Genomic DNA, 14,043 nt, shown 5'->3' with positions numbered 1-14,043 from the left:
AAAACGTGGAACCTGTACATAATGGAATACTACTTGGCTAACAAGAAGGATCATTTTAAAGCATTTGTAGGCAAATGGATGCACGTGGAAATTATAATGCTAAGTAAAATAAATCAGAATAATAAATCTTATCTAACACACGTGATTAAAATCTAGGCTTTGAAAAACACACATCCAATAAAATAGCCAAGTGAATTTCAGCACTTTTCCACCCCAACACGAACAACCTTACAAAAGTATAGCAGCACAATATTATCATGAAAATATCTGAAGAGAACAAGCATTTCTAAATTTCCTTCCAAAACTGTGTACAAAAAGAGGAACTAGGATGTGTCATGTACAGGTACAAATTCCCTATGATGAATGTGATCATTATGTATATCTAAAATATACCAATAAACTTAATCTTTAAAAAAACTCTGCACATCCCTAGAAGTATTTTTGAGCAATATCCAAATCATGGCTTCTACAGATAAAATGTGAAACAAAGAGCTTTTCTCCCAGAGCAAGGGAGCCTCACCTGTCACCGTCCCCAAAGGAGAAAGACACCTGAGAGCGCAGGGTGCAACCCCGACCGTCAGAACGTGGAAAGGCTCTGCCCACATCCAGACTACATGCTTTACTCAAGTGGACAGCAAGAGTGATTGCACCCACGGGGTGACCCTGACCTGCAGATTTTGATGATCCAAACGTGGTCCTGTGACTCCCGGAGCACGGTCATAAACATCATCAGCCACGGTGATGCTCAGCCTGCTCCATGAACAGAGGAGACCTCCCAGGCACACCTTCCAAATCCGTTTCCTGCCTGGCCATTCTCCCTCTTGCCCCCGCTCCGGAGCGAGCGAATGAGCTTGAAGGAAATCAGTATGCAAATGGCAGTGCCCACTGTCGGAGACAGCTTCCGCAGCCACCATGCAAAGCAGCTTAATGTAAAAAATTATCGGAGTGCTTTGTACTTGAGGGCACGAAAGAAATGTAAAATTAAACACACAGAGAGACTGTAAATACCAGCTTCAGAAACAGAGATGTGGAACAGTGCCACGCCACAGTAAATCAGAGAGAATCAGGCCTTCAAAAGTCTGCAGTGGTACTCAGGCTTGGTGGTACATGCCTGTATTCCCAGTGCTGTAGGAGGCTGAGGGAGGAGGATCTTGAGTTTAATCCCAGCCTACACAATTTAGCAATGTAGCAAGAAGCTGTCTCAAAACTTTAAAAAAAAAATTTTTTTTTAAAGGGCTGGGGGTATAGTTCCATGTGAAGACCCTGGATTCAAACTCATATGCTGGGGAAAAAAATCTACTGGAAACAGACACCCAAGGAAATGAGTCTTCCTAGAGGATGCTCTGCATCTGGCCCCGGTTCCCAACAGCATCCAGCGAGAGCTCCTCCTCCACTCTCTGTATCCGTGGTCCAGCTTCCTGTCTAGGCCCTTGGCCCTCGGAGATTCCAGCCGCATCTCTTGTTCTGCTCCAGACAATCGATTTCTGCCCTCTTCCGAACTGACCCAAGCTAAGCTTCCCCATGCACCCTAAAAGCATCACAGAACCCCCCTGAACCCCAGGTGATGGCCCCAGGCCCCCACCCAGTGGCCAGGAGCTGCCTCCTGAGGGTCCTTCAAAACCTGCTGCCCGGAGCTGGCTAGCACATAGGGCCCATCCTCCACTCACTGGTCACAATGTCCCATCTCTGGCTTGTTTATCTTGCTTGTCTGGAATATTCGTCTGCTGACTCCAGCATCTCTGCTGTCCAGGGCTTCACTGGGGGACATGGATACTGGCAGACCCTTCCTGCTGCCACTTTTCCATAGCCTCAGCTGAGAACCGGTGTCCAGAGAGCCCCTCTGCCCAGCTGCAAACCCCACAAAGGTCAGGGCTGCCCGGGTCTGCAAGATGGAGCCCAAGGAGACTGGACCTTGGTCCACAAAGTCTCCAGGTCCACAAATCTAAACACGAGCAGCCCAGGAGCCCCAGCCCCAACCTCCACAACCTCAGCACAGGAGGCTGCATGCCATGGGGCCCCTGGCACCCAAGTCCCCACCCGAGGTCACGATGCCCACTTCCAGTGTTCAGGTCCAGAGCAGGTGCTTCACGCACCTGAGGGCAGGTTTTTAGTGGCTTACGGCGCAGGCCTGGGCAGTGCCGGCGCTCTGTGGAGTCCGCATAGATCTGCTTCAGTGTCCACCTTCTTTCTGGGCAGGAAAAGAAAAGCTTGCGAACTTGCTGTGTTTTCCTTTTTCTCCTTCTTTATTCTTTTTTCCAGGGCGCCAGGAAGCTGTGAAGCAAGTCAAGCAAGTAAATAAAATAAGAGCTGCCCTTGAGGTGTGCGTGTTTCCATCCCTTTCTTCATCCTTTTAACTTTTATTTTATTAATGAGTATGTAAACAAGGCATCCAAGAAAACTGTGGGTCTGCAGAAGCCTAGTCCATAGATCGCTAGGTCCTGTCTGATTCCTGCTGCCACCACACCCCGCCCCTCCGTCTCAGCTGGCCTCACCACAACCACCCCGTCATCCTCTGCCCACACCCTGAGTACAGTCAACCACAGTAAATAAGACAGTGGGCTGCCAACGTAGAAGGGGGAAGACTTAAGAGACCTGCAGAGAACCAGAGCACTGCACTGGAGCCAAGCAGACAAGAGCTCCACAGAACAGAATGAGGGCCCCAGACGTGACCCACACACCTCCCCGACAGCCTCCCAGCAAAGGTGCGGAGGGTGCGCATTGGAACGGTCTTCTCAAGTCTTCTCAATCGCTGGCGCTGGGGAAGCTGGAATCCCACATGTAGAAAAGCGCAACTACTTTATCTCTTATCTCTCGCCAACGATCAGCTGAACGTGGGTTAACACCAGGTAAAGCTGGAGACTGTGAAACTACCAGAAGAGAGAGAGGAGACACGTCAGGACACCGGAATGGGCAAAGACTTCTTGGACAAAACCCCAAAAGCACAGGAAGCAAAACCAAAAACAGCAAAGAGGTCACAGCAAGGGAAGGGTGCTGCACCCAAGGGAAGCAATCAGCACACAGGGAGCAACACCAAGAGGGACGGAGCGCTGTCTGCTCACGGACAGGGCCCACACCCGAATACCTAAGCGACGACAGATCGCCCAGCTTAGGCGAGCAGCGCACCAAGCAGACATTTCTCTAAAGAAGACGCAGAGATGGGCGGCAGCCTGGGGAAATGCTGAGCATCACAAGCCCTCAGGAAAAGCAAGTGACTACCTCCCTCAGGGGCAGCTGTTCTCAAGGACAAGGGGCCGTGTGCAGCTGAGGGCACCCCTGCATCTGGTCGGTGGGAAGGCGAACTAGTACCGTCCCTGTGGAAATCAGCATGGAGTTTAAAATATTAAAAATAGAAATACTTAAACAGGAGCCAGCAGTCCCTCTACCAGGTGCCACCAAGAAGAGTTGTATCAAAGCGATGCCCCCATTCCTGTGTCTGTCACACCACTAGTCACCGAAACCAGGAAATGGAATCAACCTGAGTGTCCATCAGCTGGGGAGTAGGCAAAGAAATCAAGGCGTGGATACCCAACAGAACACTACTGGAATATGAGATAAGGAATACTACTCAGGTATAAAAAGGGAAATCTTGTCTTTGGGACAACACGGGTGGAACTGAAGATCATCATGTCCAGACACAGAAAGACGGATAACAGATGGTCTCACTCACAGGTGGGATTGGTGAGACTGGCCTTTTGGGAGCAGAGCACAGCAGAGTGGCTCCCCTGGGGAGGGGCGGATTGATGGTTGGGGACTGAGCCACGCATAGTTAGGACTCTGCCTGAGGTGCGCTTGCCCTCAGGGGGTAAGCATAGACGGCCATGGGTGCTGCACTCTTCACAAAGTCAGGAGCGGGGGTTAGGGATGTTTCCACTATAAAGAAATTCAGGTCTTCAAGGAGGCAGGGGCGAGCGACCTAGTGTGAACTTCGGGCAGCATGTCCACGTATCCAAGTGTCACACAGCATCCGTAACCATGGACGCTTTTTGTTTTTGCACATCCGTTAAATTCCTTATTCAGCTACGTGGGTACTACCCTTGTCTTTGGGGAAGGAAGCACACTGCCCATGCTCTGCCACCACAGAAGCCACTGGAGCCCCGGGGCCTGGCATGTGCTGGGTCCTCTGTGATGGCTGGCACAGTGTCCTGGGCAGAGCGACAGACAGTGCCCCCTGCCAAGTAAGGACACCACGACACCACCCACTGCCGCAGCCTCCTCTGCAGGCTCAGAAGGGCACGTCTGGGTCTGTCCTCAGCCCAGGCACTCCTGTAATCTCAGCATTCTGGGAGGCTGAAGCAAGGAGATCACAAGTTTGAGCCCAGCCTCAGCAACTTAATGAAACTCTGTTTCAAAATAAAGAATGAAAAAAGGGAGGGGAATGTAGCTCAGTGGAGAAGTCCTGGATTCAATCCCCAGTACTCCAAAAATACAAAAAAGAGTGATAAAAATTAAATTATCACATTCTATTAATATGGTTATTAATAGAATTAATATTAATAGTATATCAATAAACTGATGTATTTTAACAACCCTGAATGTAGAAAAAAGTCTGGGCTTGAAAACAAGGAGTATGAAAGACCCACTGAACGTGATATTTCGCAGAGTCCCTGTTAAATGGGATTCCCCCTACTTCTAGTTATGATACAAAAGGAAGGGATAATATTCCCCTAATTGGACATCCTGCATTGTATCTACCCGTTAGCACAGCCTTATTCCTAACTCACATTAGAGAGTGCTCCACCTCCAAAGGAAGCGGCCTCTCACAGTTGTTTATCTGTGATTGATGAGCAAGATTTAACTTTACCAGCTTGCTGTACATTTGACGCTGCTGCCGGTGCAGGCCCTTCATCCGCAGGGAACTGGCATGACACAGACAACCTGGGCATTCTCACGTCCATTCCCATGACGAGAACCGGCGTCTTCGCTCCCACCCCTATCCGTCTGCTGCTCGCCCCCGCAGGGCCTGGGTTGCCCTCACTGGTAAGAAGGAGATTCCCAGAGTCACTGACGCAGGGTTACAGCCCCTCTCCCTGAGGCCCACTCTTCAGCCCACATTCCACTCTGCAACCTCCAAACTCGGCACGTTGGCTGGCATCTGTCCTCCGCAGCCACTGCTTTATTTCTCCTGTTCTAATCCCCCAAAGCAGCTGGAAGTGTACTGAAGAGAGAACAGGAAAAGCATCTGCACCCATGACCCAGTTCCCCTCTTACGAGAAATCAGTGTAGTATTTTAGGCCGCGATGGCTGGGAGCAGAACTTCCCAGAGGCCTCTGCGTGGAACAGGCGGTGCAGGTGACCAAGGGAGTCTCCATCCCCCCGGCGCCGGGGAGCTCACAGCAGCACAGAGGCAGGGTCCCCGCACTGTGTCAACAGGTCCCTGAGCACTTCTGACTGTTTCCGGCGTGCTGACTGTCCGCCTGGGAACCCCGCTGTGAGTGTCCCTGGGCAAGAGTATCTGGTTTGCACTCGTCTTGAATTCCAACGTGACTGGATTGAGAGAGTCTGGCAGGGGCGACTGGCCTGTGATGTGGTTGATTCCGGACCTCGTCTGTGGGTGATTCCGGTGATGAGCTCACAGCTGAACGGGCTGTGAAGAGGGGCACTGCGCTGGAGGAAATGGGTCACGGACGTGCGAACGCAGGGTCTCTACCTGGCGCTTGGCACCTTCCTCTTGGGCTCTTCCCATGCTCTCCTCCTTCTGCACTCCATGAAGTGAGCAGCTTCCCTCTCCCAGGCCCTTCGGCCATGATGTTTCTGCTTCGAAGGCAGCCAGCCATGGACGGAACCCTCCGAAGCCATGAGCCAGAATAAACCTCTCCTGCTTTCAGCTGTGGGTTCCAGATACTTCGTCCCAACAACAGAAAGGCGACCAATGCATTTGGTGACTCAGCAGCCACCTGCTCTTACCTTTTTCCACTGTCATGATTTGGATCTTAAGTGTCCCCCAAGACTCCCGTGTTAAAGGCTTGGCTCCCAACTAGTGGCCCCATTAAGAGCTGCTAGAACTCTGAAGGAGTGAGACCTGCAAGAAGTGAGTTAGGTCACTGGGAACACGGCCTTGCAGGGGACAGCAGGACCCTCCTCTATTTTGGCTTCCTGGCCCTGTGGAGTGGGCAACTTTGCTGTACACGGTCCCACCATGGTGTTCTCCCTCCTCATGGGGCTGAGGAACATGGACTGAAATCTCTAAAATCATGACCCAAAACAACCCTTTTCTCTTTTAGCCTGATTTGTCCCAGGTATTTTGTCCCAGCAGTGGAGAGCTGACACAGCCACACTCACTGTGGCTTCCAGGTCTGGGGCTCCCTACCTCCACCCTTGTTCTCCACTAAGTTTGCCCTCCCCCTTCAGAAATCAACATGGAGCCCTTTCCCAGGACCTTTCCTGACACAAGTCTATGTGTCTCCTAGGGGAAGCACCCTCCTCTCTGCTCCTTCAAGATACCTGCTCCCCAGGGTGCTGGTCACACGGGGGCAGAGGGATCTCAATGGACTGGGGCCTGAACATCTTGGGGAGACTCCACCTAGCAAGCTCATGGTCCCCTGAATCAATGGACAGACGGATCTAGCCTGAGATCATCCCTGAGAACCGGATGCCTGGGGACCTTCCTGGAGTGTGCGTCTTTCGAGCCTGTGAGCTTCCCAGTCCCACTTCCACCACTCCTTCCACACCCCGACCAGCTGTGTCCCTCCAGCGTCCCCCACACAGAGCTCCCAACTCAGCCAAGCACAGTGCGGGGAGGGGAGACGGTGTAGCTAACTGTCTGCACGAGGACACTCTGAGTGTGAGAAGGGATGCTGTGAAAAATTCACTCTGGGGTGAAGGCCACAAATTTGAACTTTCAGGGAAGCCAGTATCATCTGAGCCTTCACACAGAAATCCCTCATGGCCTGCCATGCTCACAAGCCAGCGCGTCGGTGGCTTCTTTGGACAGATGCCTTTCCTTCATCCAGGGGGACGGTCACAGTGCTGCCCTCATGCATGGCAAGGACAGGACACACGAGTTAGGCTGGCCAGGGGAGAACGTGAGGAGATCGCACAGTGTGACTCCTTGGAGGGGGGGAAAGAGAACTGAGGCGGGAAGGCTGCACTCTTCCGGGACTTCCTGCAGGAAGTGGCATGGTCCGAAGATTATGGTTGCAGGTACCACCTGGAAAGACTGCCTCTTGTCACAGTAAGAGCTGGCAAAGGCTGGGGAGTGAGCCAAGCATAGTAAGGACTCTAGCACGGCCCATGCGGACAGGGCACAGGGGCACGTCCAGCAAGTGTCTGGGATACCAGAGCCAGGGCACAGGCCCGCCATCTGTGGTGGTCTCTTTCATGTGCCAAGCAGCTCCAGCCCCCATCCTGGGCTCACCTTGGTACCACTGAATGGCACAGCATGGTGCGGTCTGAGGGCCACATCCTCTCTAATGGCCTTGTTTATCTGCAGGACTGTCCGCGACAGACTGTCCGCAAAAGACTGCACCGAACAGCAAACTTGACCTTGAACTCTGGGATGCGGCCCTGTGAGCACTGGGGCTGTCTGGGAGGGAAGCACCCACCTGAGCCCAGCAGGGAGGAAAATAATCTGCAGCCTTTCCCCCAGTGGGGGGTTGTGTTATAAATAAGGCAAGAGCAGGAATTACTCCTGCTTGGAAGACCTTGGAGACGAAAAACGTTTCTTTTCAGAAACAGCATCTACATGTGGAAGAGTAAGTAATATTTAGTGATCATTTGGCTGGGGAAAAAAATAAAGACAGTCAGGCCGGAGTTCCCAAGAAAAACAAATTAGAAAGATATCAAGCGGATGAGCCCTAGATGAAAGCCCGGAGTCCTGCGATAAGAAGCTGCACTCGCTAATGGAACTCAGTGACATCAGCCTATTTTTAGCCCAGAACCGGAATGCTCCGAGCAAGCGTCACATGATCCCAGTGTGACACAGGTGGCAGAAATTAGGGCAGGTTTTGTTTTTCTCTCCTGGGGAGCAAAGTGCTAGTTTGTTTGAGAGAAATAAGAGTTCCAGCTACTCTACAGCCCTTTGTCTTTCCCCGACTCTCAGGCTGTGTTCTTCCTGCTCTACAAACAGGCATGCGAGATGTACCAGGCCCTGGAGAAGGGTAAGAAGGTAAACAATGCCTCCACCTATGTATTCAAACATGAACTTCAAGGGTAGACACTGCTGCAGCAGCATTAGCACACACTTGGAGGCACAAAGGCATGAAGTTGTTCTGTTACAGTGCCGCAGGTCAGAAGGCCAAAATGGACAGCACCAGCTAAAATCAAGGTGTCTCCAGGGCTGGTTCTCTCTAGGGGCCTGGGAGCCCCATCCTCCCTGCACCAGGTCCTGTGGGCTGCCTGTCCAACCCCGGTGTTCAGGAATCGCAGGGTGACACTGGACTGTCCAGAGTGGAGGTCCCCACCTCCACTCCAATCCTACCTGCAAAGTCCCTCTGCTATGGGAGGTCATGCATTCGGAGTTCCCAAGGATTACAGCATGGACAATTATCCTGCCCCGTGATGACTGCAACACTTCTCACTGTCTGCTTCGACCTAAAAGTAAGGTGTGTTTCTTCAATTTTAAGAAAAGGGTCCACTGTGACCTTCTACACCGTGGGAGGAGAAAAGTACCTCTCACACCACTATTGCTGTATTTTTCTCATGGAGGGTTAGGAGTAGCCCTCAGAGGAGCCCAAGTCAAAGGAACCAGGAGGGGACCAAGGGACCCTGCAGAGCCCTCAGACCCGCACCTGCCACACTCCCACACAGTGGTGGCTCCCAGCCACGCCCAGGAGCTCGTGCTTGCTGAGTTGTATTTTCTTGCTTCCGTGCTATCTTCCTCTCCTCCTTCCCAGTGCCTAACCCAGTGCCCTCCAGGGGACAGCACTCAGCCCTGCTGGGCCTTGTCCCTGACTTCTCCCATTGCAGCTGCTTTTCCTAACGGGTGGCTCTGTGTCTCCATGCTGACCTCAGTGCTGACCTAACTTGCGGGTGTCTGCCGGCCTATCACCCCTCACACACCCTGTAATCCTTCAGCACTGTTCAGGTTTAGATCTAAAGCGTCCCCCAAAGTCCCGTGCATTCTCACGCACTCAGAAGTCCGGGTGGACGCTGCTCTCATCAGTGGATCCTTTCATTCACGAGTCACAGCCGAATGTGCTATTAGCGGTAGGGTCTTCTCGGAGGTGGTCACTGGAGGTGTGACCTGGAAGGAGGTGTTCCTGTCCCCAGCTCTGCTTTTCTCCCTCTGCTTCCTGGTTGCAGAGGTGAGCAGCTCTGCTCCCCCAGACCCTTCTGCCGTGCTCTTCCTGCCTTCAAGCCAGTGGGCTGTGGACTGAACCCTCTGAAGCCATGAGCCAATTAAATCACTCCTTTGATTTTCGAGTTTCAGGTACTTTGTGCGGGTGGCAGGAATGTGCCCGATAAATTGCAGGGCCTAACTTAGTCAGTCCAAATGGATCTTCTTTGCTGGAAAACACGTCCTGGCTTTGGCATTCTCCACCTTGCCTAATAAAAGTCATTACACGTGTTAACATGTCAAAGACCTTGTGGTCAACTTGGGGACTTCATGCTCCTCAATTAAATATTCCTTGTAAGTTCCACAGTCAGGCAACTCTGTTCCCCATACAACAGGCTTCTGTCCACTTCTGTCACCTTCTTGTGTGTAGTTCCCACTCCAGTCTCTTACTTCCTAGGCTGCGATGCATGGGAAGTTTCTGCCATGGATCAAATCTATCTTCCAACAGGTGAGCGGGGACAGCAGGGAATTGGTTCCTATGGCCATGAAAGGCCAGCGTCCAGAGCTCAAAAGCTGTGCCTCCCTGCCCTCTGCCTGCCCACTGCTTCTGCCGTGTCCCTCTGCAGCCCAGGACCTGGCCTCCCCCTCCCTTCAACACTCTCCTTTCCTTTCTGCCTGGCACCCTGCCGAGCGGAACTGCAGTGGAGTTAGTTTCAGCCTGGTCTTTGTTCCTCTGCTTAAGTCTGTGGTGACGAGAGCACTTACTTTGCTTTTTAAGAAAGTAAACAGAGGGAAGGAGCTCGTTACTAAGCAGCACTAATTGATTTTTCCTGCAGCGCACTCAGGAGGAGAAAAGCTTCCTGCGCTTCCTGGGCAGGCTGTGATGAGGACGAGGAGGACTGTCGGTGCCTGTGCCTGCACATCTCAGCTCAGAGATGCTTTTCCACAAGACCCTCCACTGCCATGCAGGCCCCAGAGCTTGATGGAGAGGAGGAGATCCGGGAATCTGCCTCTGCCGCCGTGACCTGGGCCCAGACACTCACAGACCTTCTGCACAAGCCGTTATCACTTCGGTGCATCTGAAAACAGGTGCGAGCCAGCTTAGCCGGACAGCCTGAGGCCAGCAGCAGTGCAGACTATAAACCTCAGACACGCTTGTGTTCGTACATCTTCCCAGAATCTCCTCACGAAGAAAGGCAGAGACAGGGAGTCCCCACGCGTTCACCTTGTGACAGCTGCTAAAGTGCTCGGCCTTGATTAACAACTTAAAATAAAGCTGTCCTGGCTCACCTTGGCTGCCAGCTTGATTGGCTGGAGAGACGCCGAGGAGATGAGCAGGGTTCACTTCGTGGAGTGTCCGGGCTCCTGGGGGTCACCCTGGCTGCTCCCGCAGGTCCCCGCCCCCGCTTCCTGGCTGTTCCCCTGCCCGCCCCTTCCTGGTCCCCATGAGCAGCTTCACTCCGCCGCCCCTCCCGCTGTGATGCCACTCGGAGACCTCACAAAGCACAAGTCAAACGGCCCTTTCTCCTCTGAGTGCTGCATGTCATTTATTTCATCCTGGCAATGCAGAGCTGGCCAGTACAAGGCTCCCAGGGAGGAGACCATCTCTGAAAATGGTCACTGCTACACCCGAGGGAAGAGGGAGGGAGACTAGTGTTCCACACCAGTCTTTAACTCTGCTTAGTGTAACACTCTGTGGGCCCAGGCCACGGCAGGCCCACACCCTGAAATACAACATAACATTCTAAATAAGTGCGTGTGTGTGTGTGTGTGTGTGTGTGTGTGTGTGTGTGTGTGTGTGAGTGATCTTGGGTGTCAAACCCAGAGTCTTCACTCTGAGCTACACCCCAACCTCTCAATTTTATTTTGAGACCGGGTATTGCTAAGCTGCTATGTTGCCCAGGATGGGCTTGAACCTGCAATCCTATCTCAGCGCCCCAGAGTATTCTAGGCATAAGTCATGGAATAAGTTTTCCATCCCGGAGTACTTTGGATAGAAACACACCCAGGCACCTGAGAGATAGATTTGTGCTTGCTCTGCATTTGTTTTCAGAAATGCTCAGCTGATGATGGAGACATCCGTGCAGGCCCCACAGCCAGAGCACAGATCTGACAGCAGGGACGACCTAGGTGACACTAACTGGACATGACAACCTTAGCACAGCTTTTCCCCGAGCCCATGGCCCTGACAGCACCAGAGAGAAGCTGCCCGCTGAGGACGTCACTGGGGCGCTGGAGACAGGTTACCCCCACCAGGCCCAAAGCCCAGAGAACGTGCTTGTCTCTTTGGGTCTGCACAGCGCACCGCCACCTGCTCCTGCTCGCTTGTGGGCTGGGTGTCCGCAGGCACAGCCTGGCACGAGGCACCCCATCTCAGTCCTCACTCTTCCCCTTCACCCTTTCGGCCGGGCTCCTGGGCACTGCACACCAGCTACCTGAATTTCTAACGTCCGGCTGTGGGGCCTCATGTTCGCCACCCCCACAGAGCGTGACATGAGAAGCAGACCCCACTTCCCTGCCACCACGTGCAACAGAATCAAAGGCTGCCAGGGCGGCCACTGTGGAGGTCAGGGTGGAGGTGGCTCCAGAAACTAGAAACAGAACTGTGTCACCCTCCAGCTCTACCACTCCTGCAACGCTCACGGCTGGCACGCTCCAGGGACACGTGCGTTCTGGTGTTTACTGCGGCGCAGTGCCCAGCACCCACGATGCAAACCAGCCTGGGTATCACCGAGATGAACGGGTAAAGAGAATGTGAACCTGCACACCACAGAGTATTAGCCAGCCATGAAGAAGGACCACTTACAGGCAAATAGATGGAGCTGGAGATCATCGAGTTAGGCAAAGGAAGCTGGACTCAGAAAGACGAGCACCTCCATACACAGACCGGGGGAAGTGTAAGGGGACTGCAGCGCGTGTGTGCGCCCCAAGCCCAGATGTGTCCTCCTGGCCTCTGGGAGACTGAGGGCCTCTGCTGGTTCAGGGTGTCATTTCTCAGAGAAGCACAGGCGATCTGCAGGTATCGACATGCCGGGCCACACACTGCTCTCCGTGCTTCGGGCAAGGAATTGGGGTGGGTTAACAGTTAAGCTGGCAGACTGCGCAGATGCCTCCCTAACATGACGGGCCTCACCCCATCTGCGAAGGTCTGAGCAGGACAAGAGGGCAGACCAGCCCCTTGGAAGAGGGGGTCCCTCCACCTGGTCACCTCGCACTGGGACATAGTCATTCCTGGCCTCTGGACCAGAACCATCTCTCAGGTCCCCTGGGCCTCAGGCCTTTGGACTCTGACTGCAGGGCATCGGCGACCTCCTGGTCTGCAGCCAGCCAGCTGTGGCTACTCGGGGACTCGGCAGGCTCCGATCGCACCAGTCCCCTCTTTACATGCTGGCAGGGACTCGTCTCGGTGCAGGGAGCAACGGAGGAGCGGCCAGCACAAAGGCCACCTCGTGTGGCTGCACCGGAAGAGTGCGGAAGCCACCTGCCGTGTGATGGAATGCTCAAGCAGGCCTAGGAGAGACCCTGTGCCTCGGGAGCCCGCGCAAGCCCAGAGGCCGCTCGACGTGCGCCCTTTGTGCCAAGCCAGACTCCGGGATGTCCCAGTGAGCCCGCTTGCCTAAGCAGTCACGCTCTGTCCCCAGGACACGGCCTCTCCTGGATACCCACCAAGGACAGCCAAAGGCAACTGACCCCAAGTAACCCCCCAAGAAAGAGGCGCCCTCTCCGGGGTGACATGTCTCCAGAGGCGTGAGTCACCAGCATGCAGGCCTGGGGCCGGGCTCCAGGCTCCTTTTTAAGACCTGACCTTGAGCCCTCTTGAGCCCTCTGGCAGGGTCTCTGCTCAGCGTCTCGTGAGCGCAGCGGTAGCTTTGAGAGGGCAGAGCTCGTACAGGGAAGGCATCGGCACAAGTGGCCTCCGTTATCAGGGAGCAAAGACGCCCTGAGCTCCCCTGTGCTCCTCTGAGTGGGTCAGACTTTGAGTGGCTCGGCTGGGAACAACACGGGCACAAACCCGCATCTCTCACTCCCTGGACCTCCGGCCAGCACATGACCGCGACACCGCCCCATTCTGGAGGAGCAACGCCTGAGGCTCGGGCTGGAAGAAGAAAGTTCGTTCCAAGCCCAAGTTCCAGGCTTTCCCACCACCAGGTTCGGTCGGCTCCTTGATCCCTCCTAGTGTGTGGGACACTTACTGAGTGGGTCCCTCTGCCACGCACCCGGGCGAGAGATTCCACACAGGCCACCTCCGGGCTGAGCTCAGGTCGGTTCAGGAGATGGATCCCATCCCAGGGCATAGTGCAGGCAGCTAGACCAACTCCTGGCTGGGCCGACCCTCAGCTAACGTCATGGGCTCGGCAGCCACAGAAGGATTTAGGGTTCACCCGGAACAGCAGCAGCAGAGGAGAGCACACATGCCCAAGTAAACACGGAGTGCAGCTGGTGGGCATCCAAGGAGCAGCTGAAGTGCAGAGGTACGGGGCAGTCGTGGCTGTAGGCAGCCCTGTGTGAGTGGTCACAGGGCCAGCTCCTGGAGCTGGGTGTCACAGTGCTCCTTTGCCCACGGGTGATAGCTGCCTCGTGAGGCCCAGGGCCGTCTCCCAGAGGACCCCTGACTGGGGGCTGTCTCTGCCTTCAGGCCAGGACAGGGGCAGGAGCTGCAGGCACTGGGGATCCAGCAAGCAGGCCTGGGGGAAAGTACCACCTGGACCTTCCACCCGCCACGGCGCTCTATATTGTCACGTGGTGACTGGACACAAGTAGTCACCATGTGACAATGCGGAGCACCGCGTCTACCCCTCCCAGCCCCATAAGGTGTCTCCCTCACTTTC

At 54.2% G+C, this 14,043-nt stretch overlaps 1 long non-coding RNA gene across 1 annotated transcript; it reads right to left on the bottom strand.

Moving 5' to 3' along the window:
* Positions 1 to 1,244: 1,244 nt before the first annotated feature.
* On the bottom strand, positions 1,245 to 2,825 carry LOC106149123. Its single transcript, XR_001235085.1, has 3 exons — positions 2,679 to 2,825; positions 1,668 to 2,271; positions 1,245 to 1,464 (listed from the first exon to the last, which is right to left on the bottom strand). It is a non-coding gene; the product is annotated as an uncharacterized LOC106149123 (long non-coding RNA).
* Between the last annotated feature and the right edge of the window lie 11,218 nt (positions 2,826 to 14,043).

The sequence above is a fragment of the Chinchilla lanigera genome, unplaced genomic scaffold (genome assembly GCF_000276665.1).
Source record: "Chinchilla lanigera isolate Chin_1 unplaced genomic scaffold, ChiLan1.0 scaffold00003, whole genome shotgun sequence".
Taxonomy (NCBI): Eukaryota; Metazoa; Chordata; class Mammalia; order Rodentia; family Chinchillidae; genus Chinchilla; species Chinchilla lanigera.
The sequence above is the reverse complement of the archived record's forward strand: the minus strand, read 5'-3'. Positions and strand labels throughout refer to the sequence as shown.